We start from the raw sequence: 18,837 nt of genomic DNA, 5'->3' as shown, positions 1-18,837 counted from the left end.
AAGGAAGGGGGGAAAAGGAAGGCGGCCATGAGGCGCGCCACCCCCACCCTCCCCCCCAGTCCTTGCACATGGCACAGGACACACACAAACATACTCACAGGGAGGGGACCCCGCTGAAATCAGCACAAACAAAAGGTGCTAACTTGCGGACAGCATCAGCAGCAAAACCCCCAGTGTCTCTCCCCCCTTTTCAAAGGGGGAGAGAAAACACTAGCACTAGGAAGAGGCATAGCAGTCACTTGAGGAAAATGGCAAAACCCTGGTGGTTGAGGAGAGGTGGTAGTGGGAGTCTCTGGGGAGCCACTCCTTTCTTTTCCAGGCCCAGATTACTGCAATGGATCGGGAAAATTGCCTTCCTGTTTGGTGGCTCTGAAAGGCCAGTCCAGCTGGGACAGTCACTTCAGTGTCAGGACTGGAGACTAGTGGCCTCTCTGAGGCATGCATCGTGGAAGCGGTCACAGCTTCCCTTGAGGCCAGTCCACCTCTTTTGTCGCTTTATCCCATGCTGAGGGTCCTGCTCAGGCGCTCTACGACAGCGACTGAGCAGCAAGTGTATAGTGATCAAGTGCTCCATGTCACTGGAACATAAAGTTTTCAGAACCGGGCTTTCACAGGATGAAAGGGAGATGATTGCTGCTGGCAGGTGGCTGGAGGGGAGGATTGTGTAACCTGGGCACTTGTCCATAGATATACCAACATTATTGCTCTTTCCATTTGCTACCTTTACCTCCTCATTTTCCGGAAAAGGGGCAGATGGAGACATTTGTTCTTTTGTGGGCATAAAAGGCCTCAAGTTTATTATCTCAACATTACTAAACACTACATGTTTGTCATCACTGCAAAACCAAACTTTGTAAAATTGTTCTCCAGGTGCGGCGACCAGCCGACTGCTCCATCTCATACATTCCTTCCCCCATTTTCCAACCAAGTCCGCTCTAGGCCAAACCTCCCCCAAGCGTTATTGTCTGTGCCCCGCCTGCCCTTGCAGGTGATCCCTTGCTGGAGGAGTGCCGTTCGTGCTGGGGGAAGCCGAGCCCTCGTCGATACCTCCAGCGTCCTTGCCGCTAGGCATCAGAGGAGTGCTGATCGCGAGAGGAGCGAAAACACCTCCCGCTTTCCCACAGCTTGTTTGTAGTACCAACAGTGTCACTGGTTGCTAAAACACTGCCACACCACTGATGGGTCCACGCCCATCCGTGGCTCCCCCCCATCGTCACTCATAACTCCAGCAGTTTTGTGAACAAGTTCCAGAAAAACAAATGCATGCCCGCAATAGACAGGTGCACTCCATCTTTCTCGTAATACTCCAGCAACTTTAGGTTGATCGAACCGTGCCTGACCTGGGTGAAGCCTCTGGCCCTGCAGAACTTGGCCATTGCACCATTTAATTTCCTCTTTGATTTTTCCACGGCAGAATGACATTCAGCTCCTCTCATCTTTTACCTTGGTATAACCTTAGACCAGATGATCTGAGTGTCTCCCAATTCCTAGAGGGTGGCCATCATTTCCCTCATTAGTACCCCTCTGCCCAGACTTATACGGTTGTTTCCTCCCAGATGAATCATTAGTACGTAGGCCCTGGGATGTCTATTCAACAGCCTTTGCAGATGCCCTTCCTGCTGCCCCCATCTCATCCCGGGCACCCCATGCCACCAGATCCGAAACTCACTAGCCGTTATCATCTCCCTCTCCATGGTCCATTTATCCTTGGCCCTTGTCACAAAGGAATGACCCACCACCTAAATGGACCGCTTCCTCCTTTCGGCTGCAGTTTTTGAGAGGCAATGAGAACGTGGCATATTAACATCACATTTTGTCCAGTCTTATATATCTCTTGAAAAAGCTAGACTTCCATCCCCCTATTTTCATAATTGCTTCTGGCCTCATGTCCAGCCCTGCTGCTGATGTGGCTGCCCCAATTCTTAATGAGTAGGTCCCAAAAACCCCTTCTGTCACTCCCATGTCCTTTAACGCCATACCCATCACTCTCTTTAACTGATACCTGCTCGGGCTGTCCCATTGCTGTGCCAAAAGAGACATGAACCTGCTCCTGCAGGATGTCTTAGTTGTAGGTATGCGGCTAGACCAGCTACCGGACAGCATGTGCTTTCCTTAATGCCGTAGAGTGTGATTGTTCTCCTCTTCCCTTTTTGGTCTGTCTTAGACTTTTCTAGGTGTATCTGTGCCTGATCGCCTGCCATCATGACATCCTCCAGCCTAACAAAAAAACGTTCCCCGGCCCTCCTTGTTCTCTGGAACCAACTTGCTCACTCTGAATGCCCCAAAGAAGGCCAAGGTGAATGCTGCCATGAACAGTACCACCTCCCATTCGTCCCGGCATTTCTTTTGCCATATTCCTATCAACCTGTGAAGTTTCAAAATGTCTATGGGGTGCCTGGGATCATTTTTCTTCTCCGTGACACAATGCTCCGTTGTGGGGTCAGGCATCCCTCCCAGGTTGTGGTAGTGGGCTATTGCTGCTAGGTGGTAAGCTATACAGGCTCTGGTTTTCTGATTCTGCCAGTCCCACCCAATAAAGGCACGCACTGGAGATTCCCCCTGATGCTCTGCCAGGAATTCTTCCTTGAAAGTGAAAGTCAGAAATCACTCCCAACACGCTTTGTATCGCTTTCCTGTGCCTGGCGCCAATGCTGTGCCAATCAGTGTGCTCACATTTTCCCAATCATGCCCCACCATTGGCCCTTGAATGGGGTCATCCTCTCGTTTGCCTCTGGTCTGCTCTCCCAAAACCTTCCCTACTGTAAACGAGAGAGAGAGTCAGCTGCAACATTCCCCCCCCGTATGTGTCTCGCTCTTACTTCAGAGTTTAACGTGAGTAAGCTCGTTGCCAGTTCTCTGAGCAACCTCAGAATTACCCTTTTATTGGCCAATGACTTCTCCCATAACCTGAATGCCATCACGATGGGTAACAACTCCAGCAGTGTGATGTCTCGGGTTATGCCCTTTTCATGCCATGCTGCCGGCCAAGTGTGCCCACACCAATCATTCCCCAGTATTGCACCAAACTGTGAGCACCTGATGCGTCTGTAAAAAGCCTCATACTTTCACTATTTGCCCACTGCTCCCTCCATAGTAGAATCCCATTAAACCTATCCAGGAAACCATCCCACGTCTTCAGATCCTCCTTTACTTCAGCACCCAGATGGACATGTTGGGATGTATGCTGCTGTCCCAATGTCTTTAGCTCAATGCTCCTGGCGAACACCCTGCCCGCTGGGATCACCCTACCAGCGAAATTCAATTTCCCTACCCATGACTGTAGCTCCCTCAATGTGGCCTAGTTCCTGCCCCTTAATTCCCTGATAGTGTCCTTTAGGTTCTCCACTTTGTCACTTGGCAGCCTTGTTATTCCTTCCTCTGAATCAATCTCAATTCCCAAGGATGTTAGCCTCGAGAGTGGGCCAACCGTCTTTCCTTTAGCGAGGGGAACACTCAGCTCATGTGGCAATGCCTTAAACTTGTCCATTAATGCATCACATTCTTCTGTTCCTTTCCTACTGACGAACAGGAAGTCACCCAAATAATGCATCACTTTCCTGCTCTGCTTTAGTGTGTATTCCAAAAACGTGCTACATTTTTCGAAGTATGCACAGGAAATTGAGCAACCTATGGGCAAGCATTTGTCATAATAATACTGGCCATCAACCTTGAAGCCCAGCAAGTTATACCTTCCTTCATTGATAGGTAATAGCCTGGAGGTGGATTCAATGTCTGCTTTCCCCATCAGTGCCCCTCTCCCCATGGTCTTCACCAGCTCCACTGCATCCTCAAAGGAGGCGTAATTCACCCTACAGCTATCCTCTGCGATGCCATCGTTCACTGATTGCCCCTCTGCGAAGGATAGGTGTTGGATGAGTGGAACTGCCCTTCCTCTTTCTTGGGCACCAAACCCAAGGATGATACCTTAAAGGTCTTGAAGGGGCAGGAGTAGTGAAAGGACTGGCCACCCTTCCTATACTAACCTCCTTTGCAATTTTCTGTTTCACTACCTCTGTCCTTTTTATCACTGACTTCAAGTTTGTCGGTCTTCATGTTCTCTATTGGCCCAGTGTAAGGGATGACAACCCCCCCTAAATCCCTCCCACATTAGTTTAGCATCTGCTTCGTTGTGGTAAGAGTTTAGGAATGGCATCATTTTAGCAAGGAGTATGGGTGTAGGCAGTGAGGTGTCAATTTTGCTTTGCATTCTCCTTTGGCTTTGTGCTGGCACTCTTTTTTCCCACCCATCACATGACGTCATGCTATGACTCCCTGAACATTTGGTGCATGCATGTTTGAATTTACAGATTTTTCCGAAATGGCAGTATCCCTGCTCAAATTTCCAGCATGTCGCTTGCTCCCTCTGCTGATAGCTGGATCTATTATTCCAGGAAGAACGCCCGTGAAAGGATCCCCTCCTCCTATCACCATATGTCCATTTCTCTTTCTTATAGTAAGGCTTCTCCACCTGTGCCCTTTACCCCACTTCTTTTGCTGATACCATCTTCTCAATGAAACCTTTAACATCCACTTCATCCCATGACATAGCCGGCCACATCTGCAGTTTTAAACAGAAACCTTTGTCATATCTTAACCACGCATCACCCCCATAAGTTAAGTAAGCGGTATGAATGTATTGCTCATTCGTCCATAACACACACGCATCCTCAGGGAATTTTGCTACCATAATGGATGCCAGCATACTGAAACCTGCCAACCAATTGTTAATGGTCTACTCCTTCTTCACCCTCTCCCTGTCTTTCTTCTTCCTTTCCTTCTCTGAAATTTGGCGCATGTCAAGACCTGTTTGCTCCAAATCAAGCAAGGTGAAAATATCAATACATTCCTTTTGCCAAATCCTTTCCTTGTACAACATAGACAATATTTATCAAACACAATTGAGAAAGGTACTATGAACCCATGACACAACATACACTACTTCTGATAGTGAAGCTACTTATAGATGGTAGCGAAATAGTGAAACAAATGTAATGCATCAAGCAAATATTACAAGTATGTAAAAAAGACATAGGACATTCGATAAAATATATATAACGTACATATTACAATGAATAAATACATGTGCCAAAATAACTAATTTTGGACAATGTTATCAATGACAGTTACAATCTTCAGGGTCCCTTACAAGGGGTACCATATGAAAAGTGATGTAGCTGTAGTGCATTCAATACTTCATGTATAAAAGATACAATATGACATACCAAAAGGTCTACACAACTGTGTTCCGGCCTAAAAGCGGTTCTTGCAAAGCTGTAACTTTGACGGCCTTCATCAGGACGGGGAGAGTTAGAGCAAGAAGGTCCTATGTGATCTGTCAAAGATGGACAGAAAGCGAGAATCAGAAGTGTGTGGGGATCAAATATTAAAACAGTTATTTAACTATGCATCTAATGCTGAGATCTCGACAGGCGAGATTCTGGAGATAACGGATCTTACTGTATCAGATGGCACATTGACCGCAGAAGCTGATGCTGTGGGTCATCAGAGGGGGGTCGGTCGGTGTGATCCGGATTAGTTTACAGGCGTCTTAGATCGCTGTAACAAAGGCAGTGAGTTAGAAAAGCGTCTAAAACACGGTGGCTTTTTGCAACAGGGATAAACAAGGGAATTGCCTCTTACCCATGTTGAAATTTTTTTTCAAAAAGGAGGAAGGCCGGTCCTGTCCGGCTCCACCGTGGTGGAAGATTCACCTTGATTGTAGGTGTCTGCCCGATGGGCTGTGGAGCAAGGACAGAGTATCACGTATATTTGGAGTTAGGAGTCCTGGGCGTGACTATAGGTAAAGTGAAGTGGCACGGTCACAAGGTGGTAACATAGGTGCCAGTATTACTAAAATCATGTGCACCCCGCTCTGCCATCCGGGAGGGAGTCCAGCTATGTGTCTGTGGGTGGCTGGATGAGGATCAGCAAGTTAAGGGCCCATGCAGGGGACACCCGCACTGATCAAATGAGTGGAATTGCACCGGGGAGAGGAGTATCCATACCTGCGTGCCAGGAACCAGCCTAGCGCGAGCAAATGTGTCCCATGTCTGCCAAAAAAGCAACGCACGGTTGCCAAAGTGACGTATAAATAGCAGCTGCCATTTACTAGTTGCCTATGTTGCAAGCGTGGACTAGGTCTGTCAGTGGGCCTGAACAGGGGATGCCAGACGTGCAAATAAATTTAGAAGGATTGCATGTGTCTTCTGCTAATTGTATTAGCACAACAGTGTGTTTTTAGGAGTGGTTGCTCGGAAGGTTGCCAATTTTATGCTCACCTGGTCTCTGCGGGGCGTTGGGGCACGGTTGGAGCCCTCGCTTGACTTGACTCATCGGAATCGTCTGCCCCTCCAGGTTGCTGCTGGGCCTGCTGCTTGAGATACTGGTGTTGCCCCTCAGTGAAGATGAGAGGCAATGAAAATGGAGTGGGGATATTGTGACTTCCCCCAACCCTTTTGTGCCAAAATACAATGTAAAAGCGCTTTCCCATACAAGCTCATCTGTTGTTTTGTAATGTTGAGCTATCCGTCCTGCTTATCCTAGCAGGGGCGCGTAGAATGGACCGAGTTGCTTCACTGGTCCATGGAAGTGTTGATCCAGACCAGCTGCGACCAATCCACTTAGAAGGTAAGTCGTTTAGTTATGACTATTGTTCGATTAGACTGTCTGTATTTTGTCTAATAATAATTCTTGCAATGTCTTATTCCATCCCCATAAGTACAAAGAAGTAAATCGGAGCTGAGGAGGGTCTGGGAAGTCCCTAGAGACTGATGGAGTTTCAACAGTGACAGGTAAATTGGTCTTTATAAGGGAACTCTAGTCTCTTGTATGGCGCGGCCACGCGTTCGTTATTCGCATGAGTTCTAACCTGTTGTGATCTTTCTTTCCTCGCAGGTGCAGGCCGACGGTGAAGAATGGCGTCCGGATGCTCGATGAATATTCACGGTTGCAGGATGAAGATGCTGCAGAGAAAATGGAAAGAAGAGGAGCTCCGGGTAACTGGGCGCCCGGAGTAGGTAAGATGAAGACTCCGACTCCAGCCGTGATGGAATGCAGGTAAGATGCACGCACAGCGATATAGCGGCTGGCAGCAGGAGAGGAGCGCCCTCAGCGATGGAGTAGCTGGATTCAGGTAAGAGGCGTGCACAACGATGTAGCGGCTGGAAGCAGGTAAGGAGCGCCCTCAGCGAAGGAGCAGCCGGATCAGGTAAGAGTTGCACACAGCGATGTAGCGGCTGGCAGCAGGTAAGGAGCGCCCTCAGAGATATCTTCAGGAATGGAGCTGCAGGAATCCAGCGATGCACAGGTAAGCACAGCGGAGAGCGTTATGCTGCTGAAAGCAGTATAACGCGAAGCGAAGGCACGTGGATGGGTTGGTCTTATATAGGCTGGCTCAGGCCCCTCCCTTTAGCCCCACCTACTGACTCCACCTTGCCCTTCCCTGGGACTCGGGCACGTGCCTTCCAATGCTGTTCTACGGCCACGCCTGGCCCAGCTGCACATGCCCTTGGCAAAGAGTGTGCAATGCACACTTTTACATGGGCCTGGTGCCAGAGTCGCCAGGACTGGGTCCAATTGGACCCTGGGGATGAGGAAGGACTGGACCCTTGTCCAGTGGCCAGGACAGCCAAGGCGATGTGTGAATGGCGGCTGCCATTTTATAATTGTCGCAGTGACACGTGAGGATGAAATCTATCGGAGGGCATTAGCAGGGCACGTGGATGTTAAAAATAAATTTAGAGGCATCACTGATGCGTATTGTAAAATATAGTCACAAACGTTAAGTTCTGCTAGCAATCTACGCTGCTGGCAATGTCTCACAATGAAAATGCAATGGTCGAGATGATTTCAGCTATAACAAAGTTGGTACAGATTTATACACAGCGTGGCTGGTGTGGTGTTATGCGAGCCAGACAGTCTCTGTAAATGATATGTGTCCAGTATTTTTATTGGTGGACGTGTATATATGATTTAATGAAATAGCAAATGGTACAGTGCACAATAGTCTGGTATGGTGTACATAGTTGAACTACATGGTTGACAGTTGTAGATAGTGTATATACTTCTATGCATAGTGAAAACATCATTGAACAGGATACACAATCACATCAAGTCCTGATTGACACATTGAATAGATTTGAGAGGTTTATATAGGATGTCGCAGGGAATCACATTATGAAAGAAATATTCAAATAGAATTGTTCACAAAAAAGGTTTCCACTCTACGGAAATGTTAAGGCCCTCTTTAGCCGGTGTATCCATTTCTATTCAAGTCTTGTCAGGGACTTGTCTGTGTCTCCCCCTCTTGTGGTATGGGGTAACTTCTGTAGTACAAACCATTTCAAATCTTTATTAGTGTGTTTTTTTTGGTTGTAGTGGTCAACTAAAGGTTTATCCAGAACCTTATTTTTGATGCACGATATGAGCTCCGATATCCTGGTTTTTGTGGCCCGCATCATCTTTCCAACATAGAGTTGCCCACAAGGACACTCGATGACATACACAACCTGCTTAGTGTTGCAGTTGGTGTGATCGTTGAAGGTCCATGAGACGGTATTGTGTTTGAAGTTCTTCTTGGTTTCAGTTAATTGGCATACTACACATTGTCCACATCGATAGTGGCCCTTTACTGGAGGCATGTCCCACAATGTGCACTACGACTGGTTCATTGAAAGTATGTACCAGAGAGTCCTTTAAATTCTGATTTTTTTGTTCAAACTTTATTTCTTATTTACAACAAGAAAGAAACATATCAAGTACAAAGCAAATGTTTCTAGGCCAACAGGCTATCATCCAGGTAACAACATAAACCTGAATCAAAGAAAACAATAACCTCGAAATGCATATTAACCGCAACACATTTAAAAACATAGCCATGAACGGTGGCCTGACATTCCCAAACATAACAGACAACACAAAACAAGAGAACATAACAACACAAGCACCCTCCCCCCCAAAACGTATCCATTAGACGAAATGCAAACCCATTCTATTACACAATTCCGATCAAGATGGTTTACCCATAAAAATCATTGAAATTCCCCCCTTTGTTCATCATAACGTGCTTCTTTGCATTTCTTATAAAACATAGTCTTCTCATATTTAGATAGAACTTGCACATCTAAAATCCAATCCCCTACTGTTGGTTTCTTACTTGTCTTCCAGACCTTCAATATATGTTTAGTAGCTACTAACAGAACTTTGGCAATCCAACACGATATTACCCAATCATATTTGCAACCATTCCTTGGAAATTGCAAAATGATTGCTAATGGATTCCGTGGATAGGTGATGCCCCAAACCTGGTCAATCCTATCAACCACATCTCTACAGAAATGTGTCACTCTTTCACAACTCCACAACATATGAAGCAAACTACCCCTCTCTTTCCCACAACCCCAACAACTGTCACCATCCATTCCTAAAGCATACATACGGGCCGGGGTCCAATAGGTTCTACTCATTATTCTCTGATGATTTCCCTTAAACGCAAAAAGTGGTGTTTTATAGAGGGTGCCCGTGTTCTTTATCAGGTGCCAATTTGTCTTGACTGTGTTCCTGATCAGATTGCTCATTGGGCTGAAGGTTGTCACACAAACCAATCTGTCTAGGTCCTTTTTGGGTTTCTTTGTGAGGCAGATGGTTCTATTGGTGTTGGCTGCTCGTTTATGGGCGTTTCTCACTGCTTTTTTGGGTATCCTCTTTCGAGCAGTCGTGCCTTGAAGTTCAAAGCATGTTTGTTGTAGTTCGCTGTGCCGGTGCAGTTTCTCCTCATCCACAAGAATTGACCATAGGGTAAATTGTATTTAAGTCTTTCTGGGTGGTAGCTCTTGAAGTGCAAGAGAGTGTTGCGGTCCGTGGGTTTACGGTATAATTCTGTTTTCAAGACATCCGCTGATCTGTAAATGTGATCCAGAAAGTCAATGCAGCGGAAATCCCACTGCATTGTGAACCGTATATGTTGGTTACATTGATTGAGCCATAGTAGAAAAGAGGCCATGTCGGTGGCAAAGGTGGCCCCCATACTTACTCCTTTGATTTGCTTATAAAGTTGTTTGCGAAACAAAAAGAAGTTTTCAGACATCGCTAGTCTGATACATTCAAGTATGAAGTTTGTAGGGGTGGATGTCGTATCACTCCTTTGATCAAGAAACATCTTGAGGGCTTCTAGGTCTTCATGTTGAGGTATGGACGTGTACAAGGACTCGACGTCCATGGTGACCAAGATGTAGTCATGATACATGGTGATATTACTCAACATGAGGATAGTATCTGTGCTGTCCTTGAGGTAGGATGCCATCTGGTTCACAAATGGTTTTAAGAAAAAGTCAGTGTATAAGGACAGGGGTTCCAAAACTGAGTCGCAAGCTGATACAATGGGTCTGTCTAGTGGTTTGGCGACATCCTTATGTATTTTAGGGAGGATATAGAAGGTGAGAATACGTGTATGTACTTTATTCAAGAAAGTGTACTCATCAGCACAGATCCAAGTTTGTTCATGGGCATGTCGAGTGAGGCTTCTGATTTCATCCTGTAGGTCTTTTGTGGGATCTCGTCCAAGAGGCAAATATGCGTTCCTATCGCTGAGTAAGCCTTCTTCATCATAGCCTTCTGTGTATAGGATCACTGTGCCACCCCCCTTGTCGGCTGGCTTGATTGTGATGGTTTTGTTGTCATTGAGTGTCGTTAATGCAGTCCTTTCTTCTTTTTGTAAATTGTCAGGGTAGTAATTCTTGTTTTTAATGCCCAAAGGGATGGTCCTGGTGACAAGTTTTTCAAACATCTCGAATTCACATGGGATCATGTGTGGTGGAGGTTGGAACAGAGATTTGACTTTGAGACCTGTGGTGTTGTCATCTGTTTGTCTCGGCCTTGGTTCTTGGGACTCTCGCTGGTTCGAGTGCTCCCGAAGATAGATTTCGAAGATATATTTCAACTGGATGTTGTGAAAGAATCTTTTGAGTTCCAATTATGTATCAAATGATTTGGCTTTAGCTGCTGGGACGAACAATAGTCCTTTTTCTAACAGGTTTTGTTCCACCTGAGTCATCACATGTTTGGATAGGTTGAAGATTGGTATGGTCCCCTTTGGCCTTGATTGGAGTACCATTGCCTGGTGCACATTTTTTGTCCTTGTGGCATCTGTCTCCTCCTCGTGCGTCTTCGCTGGCCTCCCCTATGGAAAAAAGGTTGCTGTTAGTATTGTTGTCCTGACGTATTTGGAAATTGTGGGGCCAGTGCACCTTGATCACTATCCGCTGCTGGAGGAGGTGCCTGAAAATGTGACCCCTTTGTTTCTTCTATTATAGTTCCCTTGTTTAAGATCTGTGTAATATGTAGGACGCAGATATGGGTAGGTTTTTTCCTCAGCGTAGTTTTGTAGATCTTTTTTGAATTTTTGTGCTTTTCGTTCTATGGTGATGCACTTGAACTTGTCGATTTCAGCTTGTAATTTATCTCATTTGTCCTTAGCATCCTGTATGGTAAGGTCATCCTGGAATTTTTTCTCTAGTTCTTTGAGTTCAATTCCTTGTTTCTTACACTCCTCATCAGCCGTGTCTATGACAAGTATGAGCCAGTCCCGGCTGCACTTATTGCCTACCCCGCTAAAATTCTTTGTGAATTTGGGATTATCTGTGAATACATGGGGGATGTTCTTAACTTGGAGTCCCTCTGGAATGATACCTGCCTTGAGGTATTCAATCATACATTTCCCGTGCATTTCTGTTCTGATTAATTTCTTCTTTTTTTGGTTGATGGAGTCGAGTTCGTCTTTAGCAAAGCCTTGCGCTAGAATGCCATCTTCGTTGCTTAAAGTTGAAATTGTTTCCAAAGGTTTTTTAAAATAATCGTCTGTGCATGAAATGATATCGGCGTTCTCTCGTTGGTCAAGTGGAGTCAATAGTTTGTTTGTCAGTGTAATTATCCAGCCCCACGGTCGGGGTAGATATTGAGCCCACAGTGACGGGCTGTATTAGGAGTATTTTCAAGAAAGGGCACCTGTTTACGTCCCTGCTCTACCCAGACAGGTGAACATTTATCAAATACAATTGAGCAAGGTACTATGAACCCATGACACAACATACACTACTTCTGATAGTGAGGCTACTTATAGATGGTAGCGACAAAAGGTTGCAAGTGAAACAAATTTAATGCATCAAGCAGATATCACAAGTATGTAAAAAAGACTTAGGACATTCGATAAAATATATATAACGTACATACAACAATGAATAAATATATGTGCCAAAATAACACCTTTTGGACAATGTTATCAATGACAATTACATCAGGACGGGGAGAGTTAGAGCAAGAAGGTCCTATGTGATCTGTCAAAGATGGATAGAAACCGAGAATCCGAAGTGTGTGGGGTTCAAATATTAAAACAGTTCTTTAACTACGCATCTAATGCTGAGATCTCGACATGCGAGATTCTGGAGATAACGGATCTTACCGTATATGATGGCACATTGGCTGCAGAAGCTGATGCTGTGGGTCATCAGAGGGGGGGGGGTCGGTCGGTGTGAACCGGATTAGTTTACAGGCGTCTTAGATTGCTGTAACAAGGGCAGTGAGTCAGAAAAGCGTCTAAAACACTGTGGCTTTTTGCAACGGGGATAAACAAGGGAATTGCCTCTTGCCCGTGTTGAAAACAATTTTTCAAAAAGGAGGAACGCCGGTCCTGTCAGGCTCCACCGTGGTGGAAGATTCACCCTGATTGTAGGTGTCCGCTCGATGGGCTGTGGAACAACGACAGAGTGTCACGTATATTTGGAGTTAGGAGTCCTGGGCGTGACTATAGGTAAAGTGAAGTGGCACGGTCATATGGTGGTAACATAGGTGCCACCCCGCTCTGCCATCCGGGAGGGAGTCCAGCTACGTGTCTGTGGGTGGCTGGATGAGGATCAGCAAGTAAAGGGCCCATGCAGGGGACACCCGCGCTAATCAAATGAGTGGAATGGCACTGGTCAGAGGAGTGTCCATACATGCATGAGGATATCCAGGAACCAGCCTAGCGCGAGCAAAAGTGTCCCGTGTCTGCCAGAAAAGCAACGCACGGTTTCCAAAGCAACGTATAAATAGCGGCCGCCATTTTCTAGGAAGGAAGGAGGATGTTGCCAGGTTATCTGGTCGCCTCCTTGAGGGTTCCCTCGTCGTCACCTCCACTTGTCTCTCTCCTGTCCGACACACAGCCGGTTTGTGAAAGAACTATTCATGTTTCTTAAATAACAACGCTCCTGCTGCTCGTGTTTTGATTTGAAACTAAAAACTGTCAGCGGCGAGACCTTATGCCTGCATAGGCAAGAGGAAAAACCTTGAATCAGAACACTGCAACTGCGAAGGAATTTTGACTTCACCATGAAGAGTGAAGGGAAAAAAAGACCTTAGCCTGTGCACTTGAATCCACTGAAAATAACAAAAAACGAATTCAACAGGAAGGCAGGAAAAGGGGTTATGTGGGTTGCCAGTGGTATTGTGTGCAGTGGGGAGGTTTGGGGGAGGAGGAGTAGGAGGAGGCTTTACATGATTCTAGGGAGCAATTTGATGACAAATCAGTTGTTTTCCCCCTTTGTGCACCCAGAGGTTGTCCCAGGACAAGTGATACAACAAGTATTTCTTAAAAATGGTGGATGAGAGAGAAACCCTGAGCAGATGATGCCTGACATTAAGCTCAACACTGTCAATGCCGAGCCCATTTTGGGTCGGCAGTGAAAAGAGCATACTGGTTATCTACAAACATCACTACTATTCCAATTTTGATTGGGAAGCCTGGCGTCTGCTGCTATTAGGCCTAGACCATGCCCTCTTGCCAGAGGCCCCCTTGCTCCCACCCTCGATTTCTCATCTCACTTAAAGCACTACTATTAACCTCTCTGTTAGGATTAGTGTTTCTCTCTTTCCTTTCTGGGTCTCTGTGTGTGATGTCTTTACAGTCTCGTCTGGAATGTTGAGTGAGTGCATCTTCTGTGTTTTCTAAGATGGGCAGTTAGAATTGGTCTGATAGAGAGGATGCCCGCGGACGTTCTACCTGTATGTGTCCTACGTGTGTTCCTGTGTCTAGTAGATGTAACCTGTACCTGAGACTTATACTGGTAAAGAAGTATACTGGTTGTGCCCAAGTGTTAGTGTCACCTGTATCGAGTTTCTACATTATAATACTCTCCTTTGTTAGGAAATCACAAAGCAGTATGTCGCTTAAAGAGGCCTTCAGATCCTCGAGTATGCTATGCATTATGAGCACGATTAATGCAGATTTCTATTTTTGGATCATCAACCAGGAGCAGAGAGGAGAAGCATTTGAGTCATCCAGCCATGTTGCTGCCTATGTTAACTATTTTCTAAAACCTCGACTTTTTCGTAAGCTGATTGCTATGTCTTATGTCTCCCCTGCCTTGGTCCTGCATGAATGCTTGCTTGATGGAATTCCTGGCGGAATGTGTGCCCGTGGAATGTTATGGTGTGAGTGCCCCTGCAAGTTCCATGAATGTCAGTTGGAGTGAAGCAGCCTGTGAGAGTGGAGGACGGTGGATGTCTCTCCTATATCTTCCTACTTACCCTTGGACTTACCTGTTGTATATACCTTGTCACCTGGAACTTGGCTGTTTAGACTTTCATTTCACACTGCAACACTGAGGCAGAGTTATTTTTACAAGGAGATGCTATCAGAGTTCACTGTATCAAAACACTGCTAAGACTTTTATGTTGTTTTGATGAGATTCAACTGAGTTTCCGAAGCTTGTGATCGCCCTTTTCTCTTTATTTAGCACTTTTGTTAGGTTAGTCCTGAACCTACTACTACCTACTCTTCTCAATTTGAGGTCCTCCCTCGGCAAGGGAAAGGAGTTACCAAATAACTCCCCGGTGAGTGTTCTGTGCCACCCTCTCCAACAGAATGCTCCTTTGAGCCATGGCGGCATCTGTGTCTTGCTTCCTGAGCAAACAAACAACTGGGCCTCATGTAGCTTGAGTCTCGAGTTTTGATTGTGGCTTTGAGGCCACTGGGAGCATGCATGTGGCGTGGGCTGTGCCAGCAGGAGTTAGGCTCAAAAAGATAGTCACCCTGTCATCTATGTGCACAGATAGGTGGTCTACTGGATGAGACAGTGTGCCACCAGCCAATGTTTCCTGGCTAGATGATTTGAGTTCAATAATGAAATCGTCTGTTCGGCTCCTCTGAGACACAGTGCGAAAGTGTGTCCCGGGGGCCGCCCCTCTGGACACGGTATTGCCTGCTCTTAGTGTTCACTCTGCCTATGACCCCTTCAGCAGGAAAGTGGGTAGATTCACTTTTAGGAGGTTTTTGAGATCTACTGCTGGTTTAGGTTTCAAAGCTTTATCATATCATTCTAACTAAATTCTCACTTGGTAAAAAGGCTCAGTAATAAGGATTAGATTTAGGAGATCAGGATCTTGGTGGAAAGTACAGTTAGTTTACACAGGAGATTGCCAAGTAAGAGATTTTCCACACAGGTAAGTATGACAACACGGTTGCATTAAGCTAGACTACTACAAGTAAGAAAAAGATATTGAAGGTAATACTTTTATAATGACCTAGTGTTGGGGGAGTGGAGGTGTTAAGTAAGTTATAACAGGTTTTTTTAAAATGATAAGGCAGCACAATTTTTCTTGATGAGTGCAACCCTAAGCTAGAAGCAAGTGTACCCATTTCGTCTGGTAGACCAGCGTCTCTCGGTCCTCCGCCAGGAGCAGTAGGTCGTCTAGGTATATGATCAGCCTTATATCTTTCTCTCAGATCGCTGCTGCCATTGGCTTCATCAGTTTGGTAAAAGCCCAGGGCGCTGATGCAAGACCGAAGGGCATCGTCTTGAATTGCCAGAACTGTCCTTTCCAATGAAAAGCTAGGAACATTCTGTACTCCTCTAGCACTGGGACCGTCAGGTAAGCATCCTTCAGGTCCAGTCTCGTCAGCCAGTCTCCATCTCTGAGAGAGTCTTTGAGCTGATAAATGCCCTCCATTTTGAAATGGCGGTAAACTACCCAGCCGTTCAATTCCTTCAGGTTTATCACTGGTCGGACTTTCTGCTTCCTGTGAACCAAGAACATGTTGCTCACGAAGCTGGGCGTCCTCAGGCACCTCTCTATGGCATTCTTCTGTGCAAGCTGGGACAGCTTGCGATCTAAACCGCATTGCTCTGCGCATGCTAGGTGCTGCTTGTGTGGCCAGCGCTCTTGCACTGGTGGCTCTCTAAACTCTAGATGCAGACCACTCACAGTTTGCAATATACAAGCATCGCTGGAAAGCGCATGCCAATTTTCCCAAAACATACCAGTCCTCCCCCCTACCGGAGGGTAATGTATTACTCTCACCTTGTGTGAATCCTTGGCCTCGGCTGGCTCCTCGACCTCTGCGTCCCCTAGGGAAACATCCCCTGCCGGGAAGAAGGTATCCTGTTGTCTATTTTCCCAGTATTGGGCTCTGGGATTGGGGGGTCGTCTTCCTCCCTGATTTCGACCTGCTGTGTGACCCCTGAAGCGGCCGGTCCTGGCAAAAACTCTGCTCAGGTAGATTTTATTAATGGAAGCCTGCGCCTTCTGCAAGGAGGTGTAAGTACTGACAAACCGGTCCATCTCCTTCCCAAAGTCTCACCGAAAAGGTGACCTTGCACTGCCTCTCCTGCTTCGTATGAAGCTAGATCGCTGAGTTTGGCATCAATCTTCAGTAGCAAGCCTCTTCTTCTCTCAGAGAACTACTGGCGCAGTTGGCGTTCCCCAGAAGACAAACGGCCCTCTGCGGCGAACCTGCTAAGGTGTCGGGGTCCACTTCCTCTCCCGTATCATTAGCTCTCTCCGCCAGATCCATGATCTTTGCTAGCGGGCCTGCTAAATCCAATACCTTCTCCTGGCAGCTCTTCCATGATCTGCCGATGCCTTTGCAGGGGTCTTTACTGGTCTTTGCTACAAAAGTTTACATTTTGGGGTCCAACTCGGGGGTCTCTGCCAACTTCCCCGGAAGATCCGGCCTGGGACACTCTGCACGGAGGCACTGTATAACCTCTTTGTGGAGGGCCTTCCTCAATCTTACAGTCATGTACTGCGCAACTTTGGGAGACAGTTGCCAGTCTGAGGACCTTGGATTGCGGATGCTGTCCAGGTCGAACATGTCCCCCTGATCCTCTTCGAGGTGCTTCTCCTTGAACGCGAACTTATACGTGTTCCCGTGGTGCACGATCTCTCCAGCTATTAGCTATTGACAATCCTCCCATCTCACTACTACCCTATGCAGTAATTTCCTGACATTACGTAATGAAAACTCCTTCAGCTAAAGCTGCTCTATCTTTCCTGCATACACCTGTTATGTCCCTACATAACATTCCGCATACTTATGCTACTCAATATTACTTTTTACTCGTTACACAGAGATGAGAGAAAATGGTACTTATCTGCTTGAAGAGCAGTAAGAGAAGAGGAGGAGCTCAGGGACAGGATGTTGTCATAGCTGAGCAAGGATGGACATGGACTACAGAGACTATGGGGATTGTAGTTCTACAAAGAAAAAGTCACTTTGAACATTTTACAGTGTTTTGTTATCGGTTTGCATAATGCTCGCCTCCTAGTCTTTAATCGAATTAATACTCCCTGCGCAGTTATCAGGTTTAATCTTCATTACCGGAGCTGAACACTGCAAGGCCGAAATTCTTGTATTTTTAAAATGGCGCCTATTCTTTTTTTAACCCATATTTTGATGTTATCTGACTGGGGGACACCACTGCATCCCCTGAAGCCAATAATGCCGAACTGGGTGTGCAGGGGACAGTATTTATATATATATTTTACTATCCCGAATGCGGTATAAACGTGCATAGGTTGTTTTTTTAGATCATTTGAGTGCAACCCGCAAGATGCACTCTGATGTAGGGGATTGAAACATTTTAATTGTTTATACCACTCACAACTATTTGCATAGGTTTAGTCATTCGGTGACATCATTGGTGTAATGGGTAAAAGTGGCACTGGGAACATCATCTTTCACTTTACTGCCTAAAAACAACACTATTTAACACTATAGCATTTCTGTGCAAACAAAGAAATCAAGACATCCAGAGAATTCTTTGAAAACCTTTGCACCATGATTTTGTTATCCTTTTGGCACTTGTAGAGTATGTCATAGACTGCTCTCGTTCACCGAGGGCCTCAAGTATGCAGCACACTACACACGAGGTGGAGACGAGCGAAGGTTGAACACATCTCTATTCATTCTCTGCCAACTTCTAACTGAACGCCCTTCCCTGTGCCCCTCCCCTTCCCGTGTCCCCTGTCACGTGACTTGAGTTCTTTTACGACACCACAGCACTCAAATTAACGTTAAGACTGAGGCACTACTTCAAATACAATTTGTGTACTACATTCAACAAGAAGCAGAGGCTCTTCCTTATCTTCAGCCTGTGGTCCGCCTGGAGATTTTTGGAATTGTTAGGTTACTGACAGAACAGAACCGCTAGACCCAGCTGTCAATACTTGTCAAACGAACTAAGGATGGCAAAGGGGCAACACGCTGGTCTTGGAAGCAAAACCAAGCAGAGCGACAGAGATTTGAATCCCAGATCCGCGCTTAACAACCTAACTCAGGTATGGTATTAGGGATTTAAAAAAACCTAATAAAATAAAAAAGCAGCCCCTACAACCACAACCCAGGGACCCACAAGGCTGAAACCAGCAGCAAGTGCAGATGTCATCAATGGCCTACACTTTCTTAGGATTGCTGTTCCTGAGCTTGGTTTGAAGGATTGGTGAGCATTGCTGTTTTTGAGTCCACATATTCCCTATTCCTTTCTATTAGGCCTAAACAACTGTACTGCAGCTACCCTTGCTTTACCT

Source organism: Ambystoma mexicanum, chromosome 6q (genome assembly GCF_040938575.1).
Source record: "Ambystoma mexicanum isolate Mex_15411 chromosome 6q, UKY_AmexF1_1, whole genome shotgun sequence".
NCBI lineage: Eukaryota > Metazoa > Chordata > Amphibia > Caudata > Ambystomatidae > Ambystoma > Ambystoma mexicanum.
Note: the sequence above shows the minus strand (reverse complement) of the source record.